The 18,882-nt window shown below is 38.5% G+C and overlaps 1 long non-coding RNA gene across 2 annotated transcripts; it reads right to left on the reverse strand.

Moving 5' to 3' along the window:
- Positions 1–254: 254 nt before the first annotated feature.
- On the reverse strand, positions 255–18,818 carry LOC133101383 (uncharacterized). Of its 2 annotated transcripts, none has more exons than XR_009702625.1 (3): positions 18,580–18,818; positions 1,587–1,722; positions 255–606 (listed from the first exon to the last, which is right to left on the reverse strand). It is a non-coding gene; the product is annotated as an uncharacterized LOC133101383 (long non-coding RNA). The 2 variants fall into 2 exon arrangements; XR_009702626.1 differs by lacking the exon at positions 255–606 and adding an exon at positions 823–875.
- Positions 18,819–18,882: the final 64 nt, after the last annotated feature.

The raw sequence follows: 18,882 nt of genomic DNA on the forward strand, positions 1-18,882 counted from the left end.
TGAATCAAAAACCTTTATGGTAAGGGAAGGCAATCACAGCTTGGATTCTGCCAGTCAATCTCATCAACAGTAAATTATATTTATAGCATTCTGTACACATCCTTGCCGAAAATGTACTGTCCTGTGTCCAGAGCAGTGCCTGGCACCAACCAATAAATGCTTCTTTTTTAAAACTTTGTATTTTAAAATAATTTTAAACTTTAAAGAGCTTCAAGAATAGTACAGCTTCAGCAATTGTTAATGATTGGCTACATTTGCTTATCTCACTTTCTATTTTTTATCTATACATAAATTTTTAATGAATCAACAGACATCATGCTCCTTTATGTCTAAATAGTTCAGTATCTATGTCCTTTAAACAAGGACATTCTCTGATATAGCTGTGAAATAACAGAAAACATATATTGGTCTCTGCCCCCAGTTCCTGATACAGAGCTACTGAAACCTTTGTAAATTCCTAAGTGATAAGAGAGAGCACGAGGCACATCTTTTGTTCTATTGAGGTGACTCTGGGTGGGCTCCCTGGATGGCTCCTAGAGGCAGGCTGGTCACGAGAAAGACCAAGCCGCGATTAGAAGCTTGGAATTTTCAGCCGCACTCTCCATCCTGCAGAAAGAGGAGAGGGATTAGAAACGAAGTTAATAATTAATCATGCCTACGGGAGGAAGCCTCCATAAAATCCCAATAGCAGGACTTCCCTGGTGGTCCAGTGGGTAAGAATCCGCCTTCCAATGCAGGGCATGCAGGTTCGATCCCTGGGGGACCTAAGATCCCACATACCGCAGGGCAACCAAGTCCATGTGCTGCAACTACTGAGCCGTGCCACAGCTAGAGAGAAGCCTGCACACCACAATGAAAGATCCCGTGTGCTGCAGCTAAGACCCAACACAGACAAAAATAAATAAATAAATAAATAAAAAATATTTTTTTTAAAAGTTAAAAAAAAAATCCCAATAGTGTGGGGTTTGGAGAGCTTCCACGTAGGTGAACTCATCCACACTGGGAGGGTGACACAGCCCAACTCCATGGGGCCAGTAGCTCCCGCACTCAGGATCCTCCCGGACCTTGCTCTATGTTCTTCATTTCATCTGTATCCATTATCATATCCTTTAATAAACTAATAAACACAAGTAAGTGTTTCCCTGAGTTCTATGAGCCACTCTTGCAAATTAATTGAACCCAAGGAGGGGTCATTGGAACCTCCCATCTACAGCCAGTTCGTCAGAAGCACAGGTGATAAGCTGGGCTTGCAACTGGTGTCCGAAGTGAGTATGTCAGGTCAGGGCGTGGGGGGGCAGTCTTGTGGAACTGAGCCCTTAACCTGTGGAATCTGATGCTATCTCCAGATAAACAGTTTCAGAATTGAGTTAAATTGCAGGACACCTGGCTGGTGTCACAGAGAATTGCATGGTGTGGGGAAGAAAATCTCTCGGTGACCAGAAGCATCAGAAGTGAAGTGTTTTGTGTGAGCAGTAAAGGAGACTCACAGGGAAGAAACACACAGGTGGAAAACTGAGTTTTTTCCTTTTTAATAACCATGGTGTAATTATAAGGTTTGGGAAATATATTATAGTTATAATACTCACCTAACATATTGTTTATATTTGAATTTCATCAATTGCCCCCAGAATAGTCTTTATAGCAATCTTGACCCCCTCTTCCAGGATCCAATTCAAGATCACACATTGCACTTTGTGGTTGTTCTCTTCAGTCCCCTGTTAACTTAAAACAATAAAACGGCCAGTTATTTTACCAGCAAAATGAGTTTATTCAGGAGCAACAAAGAATTGCAATTCTCGACATGCATCTGTGGTGAACCCACATGCAAGTTAGGTAAAGCAAAGAAGGGGAAACTATTTTGTAGAGGAGAAGGGGAAGTTGGGAGGGGCTTTTATAAACAAAATGTTCACTGGAAGAAACTGGGAGTTAGTAGTATAGTGGCTTTTCATTGGCTGAGTTATGATAGTCTCTCATTGGCTGAGCTCTTGCCAGGCAACGAGAAAATCTTTCTTCCTTCTGCTGGTGGTAGTAAAGTAGTCACTTCCTGACAGAGATGTAAGTTGTGTCTCTTCCTGTTGGAATCTGTATTGATGTGGAGTGGTACGTGCAAGAGACGTCCCCCTTCTGGTCGCCTGACTCCATTTTAGTGATATTTCTCTTTAGTTTTCATAGCTTTATTTAAATTTATTTTATTTATTTATTTGGCTGCATTGGGTCTTCGTTGCCGTGTGCGGGCTTTCTCTAGTTGTGGCGAGTGGGGGCTACTCTTCGTTGCAGTGCACACGTTTCTCATTGCGGTGGCTTCTCTTGTTGCAGAGCACGGGCTCTAGGCGCACGGGCTTCAGTAGTTGTGGCACGCAGGCTCAGTAGTTGTGGCTTGCTGGCTCTAGAGCACAGGCTCTGTAGTTGTGGCGCACGGGCTTAGTTGCTCCATGGCATGTGGGATCTTCCTGGAGCAGGGCTCGAACCTGTGTCCCCTGCATTGGCAGGCGGATTCTTAACCACTGTGCCACCAGGGAAGTCCCCTTTCATAGCTTTTAAATCTGCAGAAATTCCTCAGCTTTTCTTTTTTTTTTTTTTTTTTTTAAATGTTACAATTTAGTTTAACACGAATTTGCATATTCACAACCTTAATTATTATTTATTTATTTATTTATTTATTTTATTTTATTATTTTTGGCTGTGTTGGGTCTTCGTTTCTGTGCGAGGGCTTTCTCTAGTTGCAGCAAGCGGGGGCCACTCTTCATCGCGGTGCGCGGGCCTCTCACTATCGTGGCCTCTCTTGTTGCGGAGCACAGGCTCCAGATGCGCAGGCTCAGCAGTTGTGGCGCACGGGCTTAGTTGCTCCGTGGCATGCGGGATCTTCCCAGACCAGGGCTCGAACCCGTGTCCCCTGCATTAGCAGGCAGATTCTCAACCACTGCGCCACCAGGGAAGCCCCCTCAGCTTTTCTTTGTCCTTCATAGCATTGACATTTTGAAGGCCAGTTGTTTTATAGACTGTCCCTTAATTTGGTTTGCTCACAATTACATTCAGATCATGCACTTTGGGCAGAAATGCTACACATATTGTGTTCTCAGTGTGTCCTATCAGGATGCAAATGACCTCAGTTTTCTCCACTGTTGGCAATATTAACAATACATGCTTCTTGAACTGAGTAGGTAAATTGAGGACACATAATCATATACATGGATTTTATAATTCTTTCTTATCCTCTATTTGTATTATTAAAAACCAATCTGTTCTTCAAAATCTTACTCCAATGAATCCCACAGGTGGGATTTAGTCAGAGTGGCGGAGAGCACAGGCTTCAGTACCTGACACATTGGTTCAAATCCCTGATTCCATTTAGCAACTGTGACCTTGAACAAACTGACCCCTTAGTTTCCTCATTTGGAAACTGATCATAATGAGTGTCTGCAGTTTGTTCATCTGTAATGAGGATTCAAGGAAGCAGTAAATGTAATAAAGCACTTAGCTCTTGGCTTGGCACAAAATAAGTGCTCAAAAAAATTAGTGATTGTTATTATTATAATTAACCCATACAATGGCAAGCAGAGACAGCTAGTTCTCCCTAAAAACTTCTTGACTTCTTTTGCCATTGGGAAGGGGCCATGTGATCAATTCTGGCCGCAGGACTGTAGGTGAAAGTGCCATGTGCCACTTCTGGGCTGAGGACCTTACAAGCTGGTGCTCTTCCCCTGCCACAGTGACCTTGAAGGCTGCATGTTCCAGATGGAGTAGCTACAAGGTGGAGATAGGCTGCCTATTTAAATTGGTGTGGGAAAAAAATCTCTGGGTGACCAGAAGTGTCCTAAGTGTTCTGTGTGAATAGTAAAGGAGACTCACAGGGAAGAAACACACAGGTGGAAAACTGAATTTAAATAAATAAGAAGTAAACCTTTTTGTCTTAAGCCATGGATATTATATTTTACTATAGTAGAATCTAACATTTCCTTGATTAATTTAAGTAGCATGTCCACATAATGTGTAAACAACGATTTGATAATTATGCAAAAGACTAAAATATACTGTTGATTCTATCTTTACTGACAGTTAACTCTGTGTTTTTACTGATACTCATTCAACAAATATTTCTTGAGCACTAACTGCATGCCTGATTGTCCTGGCAAGTGGCAAGCAAAACCAGGCAGAGTTCCTGTAATCATGAAGGTAATAGTCTAGTCAGGGAGACAGGCCTTAATCAAATAATGGCATAAGCAAATGCAGAAGTGTAACCAGTCTTAGGCTATGAAGAAGGGAGAGGACCACAGTGCTATGAGAGGCTGAAAGTGAGAAACAGATCCACCACTAGCAATGGGATCTTGGGAAACGGCTTAATAGCCTAGTAGTTTCCCTGTAAAATGGGTACATTGGCCTAGCTGATCCTGAAGGTCCCTTCCAGCTCTCATAGTCTATATTTTTGTGTGGATTCCTCTTTTTTCCTTGTTTGTGTGAGCATTTTTTAATTGAAAAAAAAACTAATTTAGCAGAAACATTGGCTAGCACATGAGGCAATGTGACTTCTTTCCTTACTGCTAATTTAAATCCAGTAGTGTTAGGCAGCCTCCCTCAATGTTTTTGCTGAAACTTTGGAATAATGCTTACTAATCATCTTCAGGGGAACTTTGTGAGCTATGAGTAAGCAAGTTTCATTGAGTGACAAAGGCAGGAGGCTTACATCCATTTAGCAAAGATGACCCTCTCGGGGGTAGAATTTGAAAAGCCCCTGAAGAAATCTGAGGGTGGGGGAAATATTTCCCCCTCTAGCTACCTGAATTCCCATATTATTTGTAACTTCAGAAAATCCTAGAACAACAATGAAAGTTTTTACTTGGGAACAACACTGTTCTTTTTTTCTAATGCTTCAGTGTGTATGTCTTATGGTAGCTGGAAGTCACTGAGGGATAAGGAAGGGAAAGAACTCAGAAAGATCTGGAGCTTGAGGGATTTGGCCAGAAAATGCAGATATGAGTCTGTGTGCAGAGGTCTTGTGCTCTAGAAAGGCCATGGCTGCCAGGCTGAAGAGACCACCCACAATGAAGGATCCAGGGATAACAACTCTACCTCACAATGTTGCCAAGGGCCAAAAATGAGTACTTGGCATGTTTATTACCAAAGAAGTTCACTACCTTGTACCAAGCACCATAATAATGTGAAATAGTGGTCTTATATAATCTAAAGAAAGAAACAAAGTACTTTAAGTCAGAAAAGTAAGGGGTATGATTTTTCCCCCCTGTAATGACTGGAGGTCTTTGCTAACGAGTTTCATAACACTTGTATACCCTAGATAGGTGTCAAAGAGGCAAACGACAAAAAAATTAGCACAAGCTTCAGTTCATGTGACTTTGATTCCCACGTTGATGCCAGCGAAAAAGCCAATACATAACTGCAAAATAACTTTAAGAAAATTACATGACTAAGCAAAGCTGGTATTAAAAAGCCAGTTCTTCTTTTTGTAAAGGACTCGAAACTTGCTAACATAATAGGAGCAGTTTTCTCATGCCCATAGAACCATTTTCACATCCCACATCTTGCCAGTTTGGTATTTCCTTCCTTTATTGCTTAAAAGATTGTCAGACATTTTGAAAGGAGAGAAGTCAATTAAAATGCATTTAGACTGTTCTTTAAAAATGCTGATAGGACAAGGCAAATTTAAGATACCAGAAACAATAAAATATGAGGGTTTTTTTTTTTTAGAAGGCAAGGAATTTTAATGTTCTGTATCCTTGAGGGAAAGTGCTATATTTTGTTAAAAGTAAATATGTTTTTTTCATTCATTCAAGCAAAGTAGTTTACTTTACTTCACATTATTGTTGAGTTGTCTCAAACATTATGTCCTCATATAGCTTGTAAGTAACTCTTTCAAGGAAAAAAGAAAAAAAAAACCCACATTTCTCCATGATAATACACATATCTAGGATTCTGAGGGGACTTTGGGGACCCAGTGATTTTCACAGCTTTTTCTTTTTTAATCAGTGGAACTAGTTTCTATGTTAAGACTCTCACGAGGAATGTCAATATATAAAACACATGAAATTCGCCCTGGTGGGAGAGGGGATTGAGGACCCCAACCCAAACTCAATCCAGTATTCATTTCAAAAAAACTTTGCTTCACTACTTTATCACCAGAGTCCATCAAAGTATGTGGCAGAAAGATTTGTTGAAGAAATATATTATGCTGCCTCAGTCAATATCAAATAGAGATCACCACTTATAATACATATTAGAACATTTATAAAAATAAATAAAACCTAAGTATCCATCAACAGATAAATGGATAAAAAAGCTGTGGTAAGTGAGAAAGTGGCATGGACATATATACACTACCAAACGTAAAATAGATAGCTAGTGGGAAGCAGCCGCATAGCACAGGGAGATCAGCTCGGTGCTTTGTGACCACCTAGAGGGGTGGGATAGGGAGGGTGGGAGGGAGGGAGATGCAAGAGGGAAGAGATATGGGAACATATGTATATGTATAACTGATTCACTTTGTTATAAAGCAGAAACTAACACACCATTGTAAAGCAATTATACTCCAATAAAGATGTTTAAAAAAAAAAGCTGTGGTATACATAAATACAATGGAATACTACTCAGCCATAAAAAAAGATGGAATTTTGTCACTTGCAGCAACATGGATGGATTGGAGGGCATTATGCTAAGTGAAATAAGTCAGACAGAGAAAGACAAATACTGTATCACTTATATCACTTATATGTGGAATCTAAAAAATACAATAAACTAGTGAATATAACAAAAAAGAAGCAGACTCACAGATATAGAGAACAAAGTAGTGGTTTCCAGTGGGGAGAGGGAAGAGGGGAGGGGCAACACAGGGGTAGGGGCTTAAGAGATACAAACTATTAGGTATAAAATAAGCTACAAGGATATATTGTACAACACAGGAAATATAGCCAATATTTTATAATTATAAATGGAGTATAACCTTTAAAAATTGTGAATCACTATATTGTACACCTGTAACTTATATGATATTGTACAGCAAGTATACATCACTAAAAGAAAAAAAATAAATTAAAAACAAATAGTGTAATAATGGAAACTATTTAGTGTATTATTTTTAATAATAGTAATTGGCCAGGTAACAGCCTTAAGATACATTTTAGTACTTGGCAAAGTGAATTCATTTTCATTTGAGAAGTATATTTTGAGTTGGAGGGACAGAAGACTTTAATATCAATTAATATCAGTGCCCTGTTTGAACACCCCAGACCTGCTTCTTTCCATCTGTGGTACTTAACCTCACTTTCCTCAGCTGTAAAGGAGAACAATAACATCAATTTTGATGTCCATTAATAAAACCCCCTTTTTTCCATGCATACCAATAGGGTTCACATGAGGTTAAGGGGACTCTATAGCAGTGCCTCATCGTGTGTGCTTAGGGGATGGGAGGTAGGGAGGGGGTGGGATGACTCATCTTGAGCCAATGAATAGAGTGTCATTAAATGGAGGAGACCCAACTGGGAATATTTGGACTTTAGCTGGAGAGGGTCTACCAGTTTGCATGAAAGACTCAGGAGCTTCCTAAAAAGGCTCTTATTCCAAGGGAATTAGCTACTGGAGGAGAGAGCCAATTTCGAGTGCTGTGTGTTGTTTATCACTCAGATTTGAAGAACTTGTGCATCGCGTCAAAACCAAGAACTGGACAAGCTGTTTTGACACAGAAGTTTTAGTAGGACACGGTAGGGGAAGGAATGTCCTGTTGTCCTCTGTAGTGCAGTGATAGCGTTACCGAATCAGGTCCGGCTGCTCGCTGCTCAAAAATCAATACAGAGAGAGAGAGAGACAAATGTAGGTAGAAAGGAAAGTTGCTTTTAATCAGAATGCTGGCAATCCGGAGAGATGGTGGACTCAGTGTTCCCCAAAAGCCATTTCCAAAGATTCTGCTCAGCCATGAAAGTTTTTAAAGGGAAAAAGGGAAGTAATCTCAGTTAATCATTGAGATAGGGGGTCAGAGTCGTCGCCATCCCCCACTGTGTGCGGGCTTGTGTGCAGGCTTGTCGATTTGTGATTTTTCTTTAGATGCTATCTTGTTCACACAGTTTGTTTATGAGGTTACTGAAGGGGGAGCTAGGGAAGAGATCTGGTCATCTGTTAATCACTTGTTCTTCATTTCTACTTCTTTGATCTACAGAAAGAATCAACAGATTAAGCAAGGTATCGTGTGGTTGAAAGATCTGAAAGGTGTGCTAGGGCTGGAGATGAGTAGGGCATAGGGTGCCTGGTTTAAGGTTAGTGACAACACGAAACGGCATCCTGCATCTCTTCCTGCCAAAAGCTGCTTACACTAGCACAGTGTGAACCTCCCTGTGTGATGGCACCAAAACGTCCACCTGTATCTGTCCCCATTACTTGGAGGCTGAGATGACATACCTGTGGGCTTTGTAGGGGGGCTAAGGATCTTCTAGTCACATCTAGAAGACAGAACCTAAGAAACGCTCTTTATTAGTGTTAATAAATTTCCACCTTTTCATTTCACTTTCTTCCCCCATGCCTCCCCAGCAGAACATTTTGCCAATGTTAAAAATAATGAGGTAAATCTATGTGTATTGATATAGAATATTCGCTAAGATATATTATTGTTAATTGTAAAAAGATACAGAACAATGTAAATATTATGCTTCCATTGATAATAAAGGAATTATACATATATATGCATGGAAGACATTGGAAGGATACAAAAGACCATTTATAGTGATTCTGAGAAGGTGACTCTGGGTGTGGAAATCTGGGGCAAGAGAGACTTTTCATTATTTACTCTTTTGTATTATTTGAATTTCTTTTTTTTGGACATATCTACATATATATGTTATTACATATCACATATATGTAACTTTTAAAAACTATGTATTGCAAAAAATAAAATTTAAATTGAAAATGACTTAGTCTGAACTTTCTCATATTGACTATTACTATCTATCCCAAATAACAGGAAAGGAAAAGGACATACCATTCAGAAAATACGTAAATATTCTGTTTTCATATATATGAGAAATATTTTCATATATATGATATATATATATGAAATATATATATATTATATGAGAAATATTTTCATATATATATGAAATATATATATATATATTAATAAGGAAGTTCCTTATTTTGGGTAGGCTGTTTTCTTTCCCAGAAGCAGAACACAGCAATAGTGCTTAAGAGGTCTGGTTCTGATGTCAAACAGCTTGGGATCCAATCTTAGCTCTGCCACTTACTAGCTAAATGTCTTGGGTAACTTAACCTGTCTAAGCTTCAATTTCATTGCCTTTAAAATGTGGGAGAATAATAGTATCTACTTTTTAGGGTTATTTATGAAGGGTGAATGAAGTAGCGCAGTTGAAGCGATTACCATACTGGCTGGCCCATGGTAAGCACTTGATAAATATTATTAGAAAATGCATATGATGAAAATAAAGGGCACACAACAGTGAGGATTCGTGGGAAGCCAATATTTGTTTTCCTTTTTGAAAAATGTGGACAGCCAGTGACAAATATGGATAATAAAACACATTTAGAGACGTTCCGTTTGTGTAATTAACAATCTAGTAATTTCCAATCACTGGTTGAAGTTTAGGTCTCTCAGTGATGGCAGACCTTTGAGAGTTGAATGGGGTGTGGATAAAATGGCAGAGTTTCCCAGTCAGTTTAGAAGAGACTGTGTTACTATGTTATCTACTTGTCTTTCTGGATGCTCTTACTGTTCTTAGTTTCCCCATGTGTCACTTAACAAGGTGGAAAGAACCATGGACTGAAGAGAAAGAGAATAATTTAAGCCTGACTCTATAACTAATGAGCTGGGTGACCTCAGGGCCATATTGCCCCTACTTGCAAAACAGGGAGACTGGCCCAGATGATCACCGAGTTTCTTCCAGATCTAACAATTCTACAAAAATGCCATGCTTGCTTAGCCCTTCTGGTCTCTACTGAGTCTATATCCTGCGTTGCTCCATTCTGATGAACTCAGATTGCGAGGTGACAAGAGAGCTTTGCAAAGCCTGAACTAAAAATAACCTCCTCCATAAATATTTTATCAGAAGCTAGAGAGCTAAATAAAATAAAAGATAATTAAAAATCAGTATTAATGTCTGTATTCTGAGAATTTCACTTTGTTATTCATTTTGTGAACAGAAGTTTCCATCAGAGGTGGCTAAACTCAATTAAGAATGAAAATCCTTCGGAGTGTAAATAAAAGAAAGATTTAAATTACTAAAATTTACTAAGAATAAGATTCATTTTACTTTATGTCTCCCATTCAATTGATATGGTACTTTTAATAGGTGTACTCATTTAGCTCATATTTTCCAGCATTTTGCAGAAATGTTATACCTTATGTATAATAACGATTAAAATGCTTTACATTTGTGGAGCTGGTGTTTCATAGTTTACCAAGAGATTTTATAGTTTAATAATTTACAACCGAAACATCTACCTGGTCAGGAATTTGATAATATACAATATAGCTCTTTTCTCTTGTCAAAATGATAAATTGATATTTGAGTTAGAGTTTATTTTATAAAGCAAATATTGCAAGTTGGTAAAAAAAATAAAAAACTGTTCAATAGAAATGCAAAATAGGGTGGTATGTTCTGGAATACTTCTAACTTTTTTCCCACAATAGTGAGTTAGGCAATATTCAAAGAACTTCCTTATTTTAACTTTAAAATTTAAAACAACTTCTCTATATCAATAATAAAGATTCTTTGTTTTTCACCAGGCAGGGAGGTCACTTCAATATTTGATATGCAACATGGTATTTGGTATAAAGCGTGTTGTTTAACCAGGCTATTGAAATCTCACTATAATACCAATTCATATGCTATAGGACCAACCTTTTATTCTCTATAATGCCAAAGTTCTCATGCAAACTATATTATTTGTTTTTGGTTTTGGAAGTTGGGACAGAAACAGCACTAGCAAATTTCATTGTTTCAGATACTGAAGAGAAAATTTTGAATTTTAATATAAACTAATTTTAGGTATTTTAATATCATTAATTTTTGAATAGATTGTTTAGATTGGACTGCCTCATTTGAGCAGACTGGGGAAATTCCATATTGCCTCTTTCCTCCATGTTCTGCAAAACGACAGCATAGAACAGTAAAGCATTTGATTTCTCTTTGGAATAATAATGCTGAAGTGAGTCATTCATTTATTCATTTATTCAACAACAATTTATTGAGTATTTACTATTGTGCTACGCCTCACAGGAAAGAAAAAGAAGTATATAACTGGGTACTTGCATATACACAATGATAACCAATAATTGTAGATGGGTCAAACTCTAAGCACCAACAGTGGATACTTTAATAGAGTAAAAAAAAAAAAAAAAAAATTCTGCAGTAGGAGCACTAGAATAGCCAGGGAAGGCTTTGCCCGGGAGGAAGAGCCTGAAAAGATGGGTTGGATTCGAATAGGGGGACATAAATGGAGAAAACATCCCAGGGAGGAGAAGCCATATATAAAACGTTATAGTATTAATCAGGCAGAAGGCATGTCCTGAAGATAATATTGAAGAAATAGGTCACAGAGCAGAGAACTCTTTAATTACTGAAGAGGTCTACGGACAAGTAGCATGAGCATCCCCTGGGAACTTGTAGATATGCAGAACCAGAAACTAATTCCACATATTCAAGGCCTTTGGGTGCTTTGAAGATTGGATGTCTTCCCTGATGAAAATGCAAACTTCACTCTAGAACTAAAATCTAGACATTCCTGGAAACAGTGAGTTTCCCCCCCAATTCCACAATGTTTGCCTAATCTGGAGAGAGGTAGTTAGGTGGATATGATTGTGGAAGAATTTGACTGCTGAGTTAAGTAGCTCAGGCCTCATCCACTCATGAATTCAATAAACATTTATTGAACTCCATTGTGGTAGCACTGGGGATACAGAGAAATATAAGCCCTCCTTAAGCCCTGCCCTTAAGGAGCTCGCAATCTTATAGAAAAGTAAGTAACCAACAATTATAAATATCTTTGTGCAAAAGAGTTTTAAAGCATTATAATTGAGAAATAAACATGATTTATTCTGTTAACATTTACTGAATATTTAGTACATGCAAAATGGTGGTGTTCAACGGTATTTGGGGTTGGGGAGAAGCAGAGATGGATCAGTTAAGTGGCTACCATCTAAGAGTAGGAAGTAAAGGAAGAATAAATAGGGTTTGGTCACTGTGAATTCAATGGAAGGTCAGAGAAAGAAGCAAGTCTGCATTAACGCATAAGTGGTAAGGTAAAGCAGAATTTGGATCACTGAGCAGAGAAATAGGGAAGTTGAGAGAGTGAACCAGATTTGGGGGGTTTTGTTTGTTTTACTTTTTAGTTGGGGGAGAGATATGTTCAATTTTAGATATGTGGATCTTGAATGCATGTTCATAGAGAACCCTCTAGTAAGGAGGAGGAGGTTCAGGACTGGAGCTTAAGAGAAAAGCAGAGCTGAAGCAATGATTGATCAGATGCTTTTTCCTCCTAACAACCCATCTGAATCACTGGAAAGTAAATAGGATTGATTGTGCAGCTTGAAGTTGTCCGTTGATGGTTAATTACATTTTGTTTATTTTTAAATAAAGCTCCAAACCTTTGCTTTCTTAGCTGCAAACAACACAAGCAAGTTTAGTGATCTCAATCATGACTATTATGTTCACTAATATGACTTTATTTCCTTTTCCTGTTAGTGCAACAGTAACAGCAAAAAATGACAATAACCAAGTTTTTTTTTTTTTTTAAATTCCATTTTCAAAGTCCTACTCTAGTACATTTTGTCTGTGTGTTCATTTTTACAATGTATTGGCTGGGACCTCCCTGGTGGTGCAGTGGTTAAAAATCCACCTGCCAATGCAGGGGACACGGGTTCGAGCCCTGGTCCAGGAAGGTCCCACATGCTGCAGAGCAATTAAGCCCGTGCGCCACAACTACTGAGCCTGCGCTCTAGAGCCCGCGAGCCACAACTACTGAAGCCCGTGCGCCTAGGGCCCGTGCTCCGCAACGAGAGAAGCCACCGCAACGAGAAGCCCGCGCACCGCAACGAAGAGTAGCCCCAGCTTGCCGCAGCCAGAGAAAGCCTGTGCACAACAACGAAGACCCAACGCAGACATAAATAAATAAATAAATAAATGTACTGGTTAACTTCAAAAACCACAGCTATCTTGTATCATACAAAATTTGAACAACTGTATAAATGGTTATTATAGTCAATGCATAGCTGAGTGGTTTAAATTCCTCAAAAGTTGTGTAATTTAATTTTAACATGTAGATTTTGTGCTATATTTACCTATTATGCTCTTGCTCTCCCCCAGCTCCTGGCAAGATTTACTGACTATTCAAACTACCAGCTTCTGTAAGCTCCTCTATCTGCTATATCCACGTGTGGCATTATCTCTCATCTGGTAGGGACTGAATGAATCTTGCTGTGGTAGACTTGGTGGATGGAGTGTCCAGGGGTGATACCTGGGCACTGATGCCATTACTCAGTGGTAGATCTCTCCTACACATCTGCGGTGTTGGCTCAGTTTATATAACAGAGCTTCCATGTCGGTCTCCAAAGAGACCCTTGCAATCTAGACAAATACATTCACTTTCTAGGAGAGAAAACAGAGACTCCACATGAGAAAATTCAGAGTTATGGTTGATGGTATATGGGCTTTGGTGTTAGACTAGGGCTCAAATCCAGGCTCTGTCACTTTTAACCAGATGACCTTGGGTAAGTAGAAACAAATAAGCAAAAAAAGCCAACTAGTTTACTTTTATTAAAGGAGTAATCCATGCACATGGTATAAAATTCAAACAGTACAAACGGTATACAAGAAAAAGTGTCTCCCTGCACTTCAGATCTGCAGTCTACTCTGCAGAGTAACCATTCCTAAGGGTTTCTCGTACAAACGTTCAGAATTTCATGCATATGCATAGCATAATACAAATGCGGCCGTGTAAACGTGCAAGCATATCTATGTCAATTCCTGTAAGCGAAATTTTTGTCAGGGGTATGTGCATTTAAAATTTTGTATGTAGATGCTGCCTAATGGTCATCCGAAAGATTGCACAGTGGATGAGAGTGACAATTTTCCCACGTGCCACTTCTTAAAAAATTTACCAGATAGGTGGAAATGTCATCCTAATGTGGTTTCTTCAAATGTTTTTAAAAATATAACACATAGACAGAAAAACACACAAAATATAAACGTACTATTCAATGAATTATCAAAGAAGCAAACAAGTCAGGTCAAGAAACAGAATATCAGAACATTCCAGAAACTTTCCTGCTTCCTCCTACCCACTTTCTCCTTTCCAAAAATTAACCTTATAGTTCAGTTTTGCCTGATTTTGAACTTATATGCACAGAATCATACATAGTATGCTTTCTTTGGTATCTGCTTCTTTTGCTCAATAATGTGTTTGATATTTCTCCAGTATACAACTGTAGTTCTTTTATTTGCCTTGTTATATAGATGTCCATCATGTAAATACATTGCAATTTATGAATCCATTCTACTATTGACAGATATTTGGGTTGTTTACATTTTTTTATTTTTATGAATAATGCTATGTAAATATTTTTATACATGTCTCTTGGTGCACATGTGCATGCATTTCTGTTACGTCTACACCTAGGAGTATGGCACTGCCATAGCCATGTCAAGATCAGTCTAGCTTTTGTGAGGATGAAAGACCACATGGAGAGAGAGGCCAACCAAGTCAGCCAATGTACCAGCTGAATGTAGCTGTGTGAATAACCTCCAGCAAGATCAGAAAAAGAACTGCCTGGCCAATCCATATGATTGTGATAAATAATAATTACTGCTGGTTTAAGTCCCTACATTTTGAAGCAGTTCGTTACACGACAATAAACAACTGACCAATATAGAAATTGGTACTAGAGATGGGGTACACAGAAATTTAAAATACATGGCATTGACTTTGGAACCATACTGTGGGTGGAGGCTGGGAAAATGAAGAGGCTATTAGTGAGAGCTGAAGGACTGGCAAAAATCTTTTAGGGTAAACAGTTGTGGAACAGTGGATAAAAATGTTGCCTGTAGTAACCTGAAATATAGATAACATAGTGAATGAACTTGCCTAGCTGGCTGAGATATTTCCAGGCAGAATATTGAGAGTGTCATTTGGCTTCTTAGAGCTGAGTATAAGCTATGGGAAGAGAGAAAGACACTAGAGAACTGTTCAGTTTGTAAGAAGAATTTGGAGGAGATACAGAGAGCCCAGGCTTCCTGGGTTAGAAAATAAAACGGTTCCTTATCCCAGGTTTCTCCAGCTGGCAAGAATTTCACAATAAGAAATGCCCCCACCTTTCTATAATGAGATTTGAGAGGAAATAAAGCAATGAGAGAGAACTCTCACTTCTGGTATAATAACTTCGATAGAGAGACAAGCCAGTCTTGCCCTCAGGAAAAAGAGGAAGGTGGGAGGAAGGGGTTGGGTTGGTCAAGAGGGTGGTCTATAAAAGATCTGAGACAATAGACATTGGGCTACTGTGGCGTGTGTTATGTCCTCCCTAGTGAATGAGGTCCTGCTTCCTCAGCTCTCCGGGGCAGAAGACAATCACAGCAAGACATAGTTTAGGAAGAGCCATTAATACTGTACTTAATGCCAGTCACATCCACCCCAAGGGGACAAACACTGGTATTAGAAAATAACTGTGAATACCTAGTGTGTCCAGCTACTATAACTTCCCCCTTCCTGCACCCTTATTCATGCATATGGTGCATATGAAAGCAAATATGATCCTCCAGTGGACACTGCTCCCCTAGCCACAGCTGACTGGTCCAAGTGTGGGCACCTGATTACAAAGAATTTAGTGAGTGGGTGCAAATGGTAGGGATAATTATGAAACAAGAGTGGCTATGAAGTATGGCCATAAACTGATGATTATTACAGATGGGTGTTAGGTACATGGGTGTTCATTGTTAACTATTCTCTCAAAAGAATATTTTGAAATTTTGAAATTCTATATCAAACGAGAATATGGTTCAAGTGCTGACTAAGGGTTAAGAACCCTTAGTCTCAAAAAAGCTCAAAATATTCAGGAATTAGTTCAACCAAAGGTACAAGACCTGTACACTGAAAACTACAAAATGTTGTTGAAAACAAGTAAAGATGACTGTAATAAATGGAAAAACATCCCACATTCATGAATGGGGAAGACTCACTATTACAATGGCAATACTCCTCAAATTAATCTATGGAGTCAGTGCAATCCTTATCAAAATTCCAACTGCCTTTCTTTGCATAAACAAACAAGCTGATCCTAAAATTCAATATGGAAATGCAAGGGATCCAGAATAGCCAAGACAATCTTTTTTTTTTTATAAATTTACTTATTCATTTATTTTAATTTTGGCTGCGTTGAGTCTCCGTTGCTGCATGCGGGCTTTCTCTAGTTGTGGAGATACCATATGACCCAGCGATTCCACTCCTAGGTACATAACTAAGAGAACTGAAGACATGTATTTCCACAAAAACGTGTACACAAATGTTTGTAGCATCATTATTCAAATAGCCAAAAAATGGGAACTCAAATATCCATCAACTGATGAATGGATAAACAAAACATGGTATATCCATACAACAGAATATTACTTAGCAGTAAAAAGGAATGAAGTATTTCATACATGCCACAACATGGATTAACCTTGAAAACATTATAGTAAGTGAAATAAGCTAGACACAAAAGGACAAATAGTGTATGATTTCACTTATATGAAATATCTAAAATAGGCAAATTCATAGCTACAGAAAGGTTATCAGCAGCTAGGAGGGGAGCAGTAGGGAGTTATTGTTTAATGGGTACAGAGTTTCTGTTTGGGGTGATGAAAACATTCTGGAATTAGACAGTGGTGACTGTTGCAAACCTTGTGGATATACTAAAAACCACTGAATTGTACACTTAAAAATGATATTATTGTATGTGAATTATTTCTCAATTAAAAAAAGACCCCTTAGTCTAAAGAAAAATTCTTTGACAACAAAGTACATGTTATTGAAAGGGAACATTTGAACTACAATACATAATTTGTGAAAATCACACACCTCGTAGTGAGAGAGTAGCATTGACATATATACACTACCAAATGTAAAATAGATAGCTAGTGGGAAGCAGCCGCATAGCACAGGGAGATGAGCTCTGTGCTTTGTGTCCACCTAGAGGGGTGGGATAGGGAGGGTGGGAGGGAGATGCAAGAGGGAGGTGATATGGGGATATATGTATGCATACGGCTGATTCACTTTGTTGTACAGCAGAAACTAAAACAACATTGTAAAGCAATTATACTCCAATAAAGATGTATAAAAAAAAATCACACACCTAGTTATGATTTCAAAACATTCCTTAGTTTAAAAGACAATTATAAATACACAGCATTAAGTCCTTCTGAAGCTTATATTTATTATACTTATATATTTATACTTATTATATTTCATAGGTTTCTGCTTCATGGAATAAAATCTGAGCAAAAGAAAGTAACTTCCACTTGGTAATGTAATGCACAGAAATGTTTAAGTTTCTAACTTAGGAAACTACAGTACGGTCATGTGTTTGCAAATCAATTTACCAAATGTATAGATCACGGCTCAGTTACAGAAGGCATCATAATGCAGTTACTCCAGGCCTGGAAGTCAGATGGTCAGAGTTGCTGTCCTGGCTCTATCACTTAGCTTGTTTCTACTTCTTCATGTGCAATTGAGATGTTTGGAATTGAGGTTCCTTCCAGCTTTAATATTTTAAACTTATTTGATCGTATTGTGGCTTTATAGTCAAAAGAATTTTGAAATTGTTTTACTTGCTTGGACTGCATTTAAACATTCACGTTTTAAAATTTAATAAATTATTACTGGACCGTAAGATTTGAAAAGGATTAAATTGTCTACTCCACTTTTAATCAATTAGACCAACTGATCTCATTCTGCTGAGAATTAGCCTGAAGCAATACCACCATCTGGTGGTTTCTCTTCAAATATAACAACTTTCTTGAAGAGAGCTTGGCCTCGCCTATCAAATTAGGACAGGTGGTTCAGATATGCCTAGTTTAGGAAACAAGTTTAATAATATTGCATAATATATGTTTAAGTTAACTGTTTATGTTATTGGCCTTAAAAACGTATTGTATAATTCAACACATTCTCTCAAAGATTTGTTTAGTGCCCAAGTACAAGAACAAATCAGTGAACAAAATAAACAAAAATACTTGCATTCATAGATGTTACATTCTATGAGAGGCAGTAAACAATCAATAAGCATAATAAGTAAGTAAATTATGTTTAGTGGTAACTTCTACTAAAAAATCAGGATAAGGGGGATGTAGAGTAGGTTGCAATTTTAAATATTAATAACATTTGAGCAAAGACTTGAAAGAGGTGAGGTCAATTCCAAATGCTTGTCTGAAGAATAAAATTCCACAGACTTATAAACTAAATGTTTATCTTTAATTCTAGCGCGCTGCTATACTTGTTTCCGCAAACGTTTCTTTTTAGTAAGCAGGAACTGTAAAACCAGGTCAATAGTAACAGGAATGACTGCATTTTGAAAAATGACGTTGCCCTCGAGATACATACCTTTCCTATAGAGTAATGACTGCCTTTAGCTAGCATCGGAGAAGGTACAAGTAGAAGAAAGGAGGGAGGGACGCTAACGCTGACCCTGCAGGCCACTGCGACGCCAAAAATCTCGTTGGCGGCCTCAGTGTGGGGCGGCTCCGCATTGGTGGCGCGGGGCTCTTCCTATTATTATAAGGGGAGCCAGGGGAAAACCGGCTCAACGCCCGCTGGGCGCTTCAGGACCAGCAATTCCTGCGACGCCGCACGCTGCGCCCGCTTCCAGTCGGGCTGCCGCATCGAGGCCCGACGCGCATTCCCGGT

The sequence above is a fragment of the Eubalaena glacialis genome, chromosome 11 (genome assembly GCF_028564815.1).
Source record: "Eubalaena glacialis isolate mEubGla1 chromosome 11, mEubGla1.1.hap2.+ XY, whole genome shotgun sequence".
Classification (NCBI taxonomy): domain Eukaryota; kingdom Metazoa; phylum Chordata; class Mammalia; order Artiodactyla; family Balaenidae; genus Eubalaena; species Eubalaena glacialis.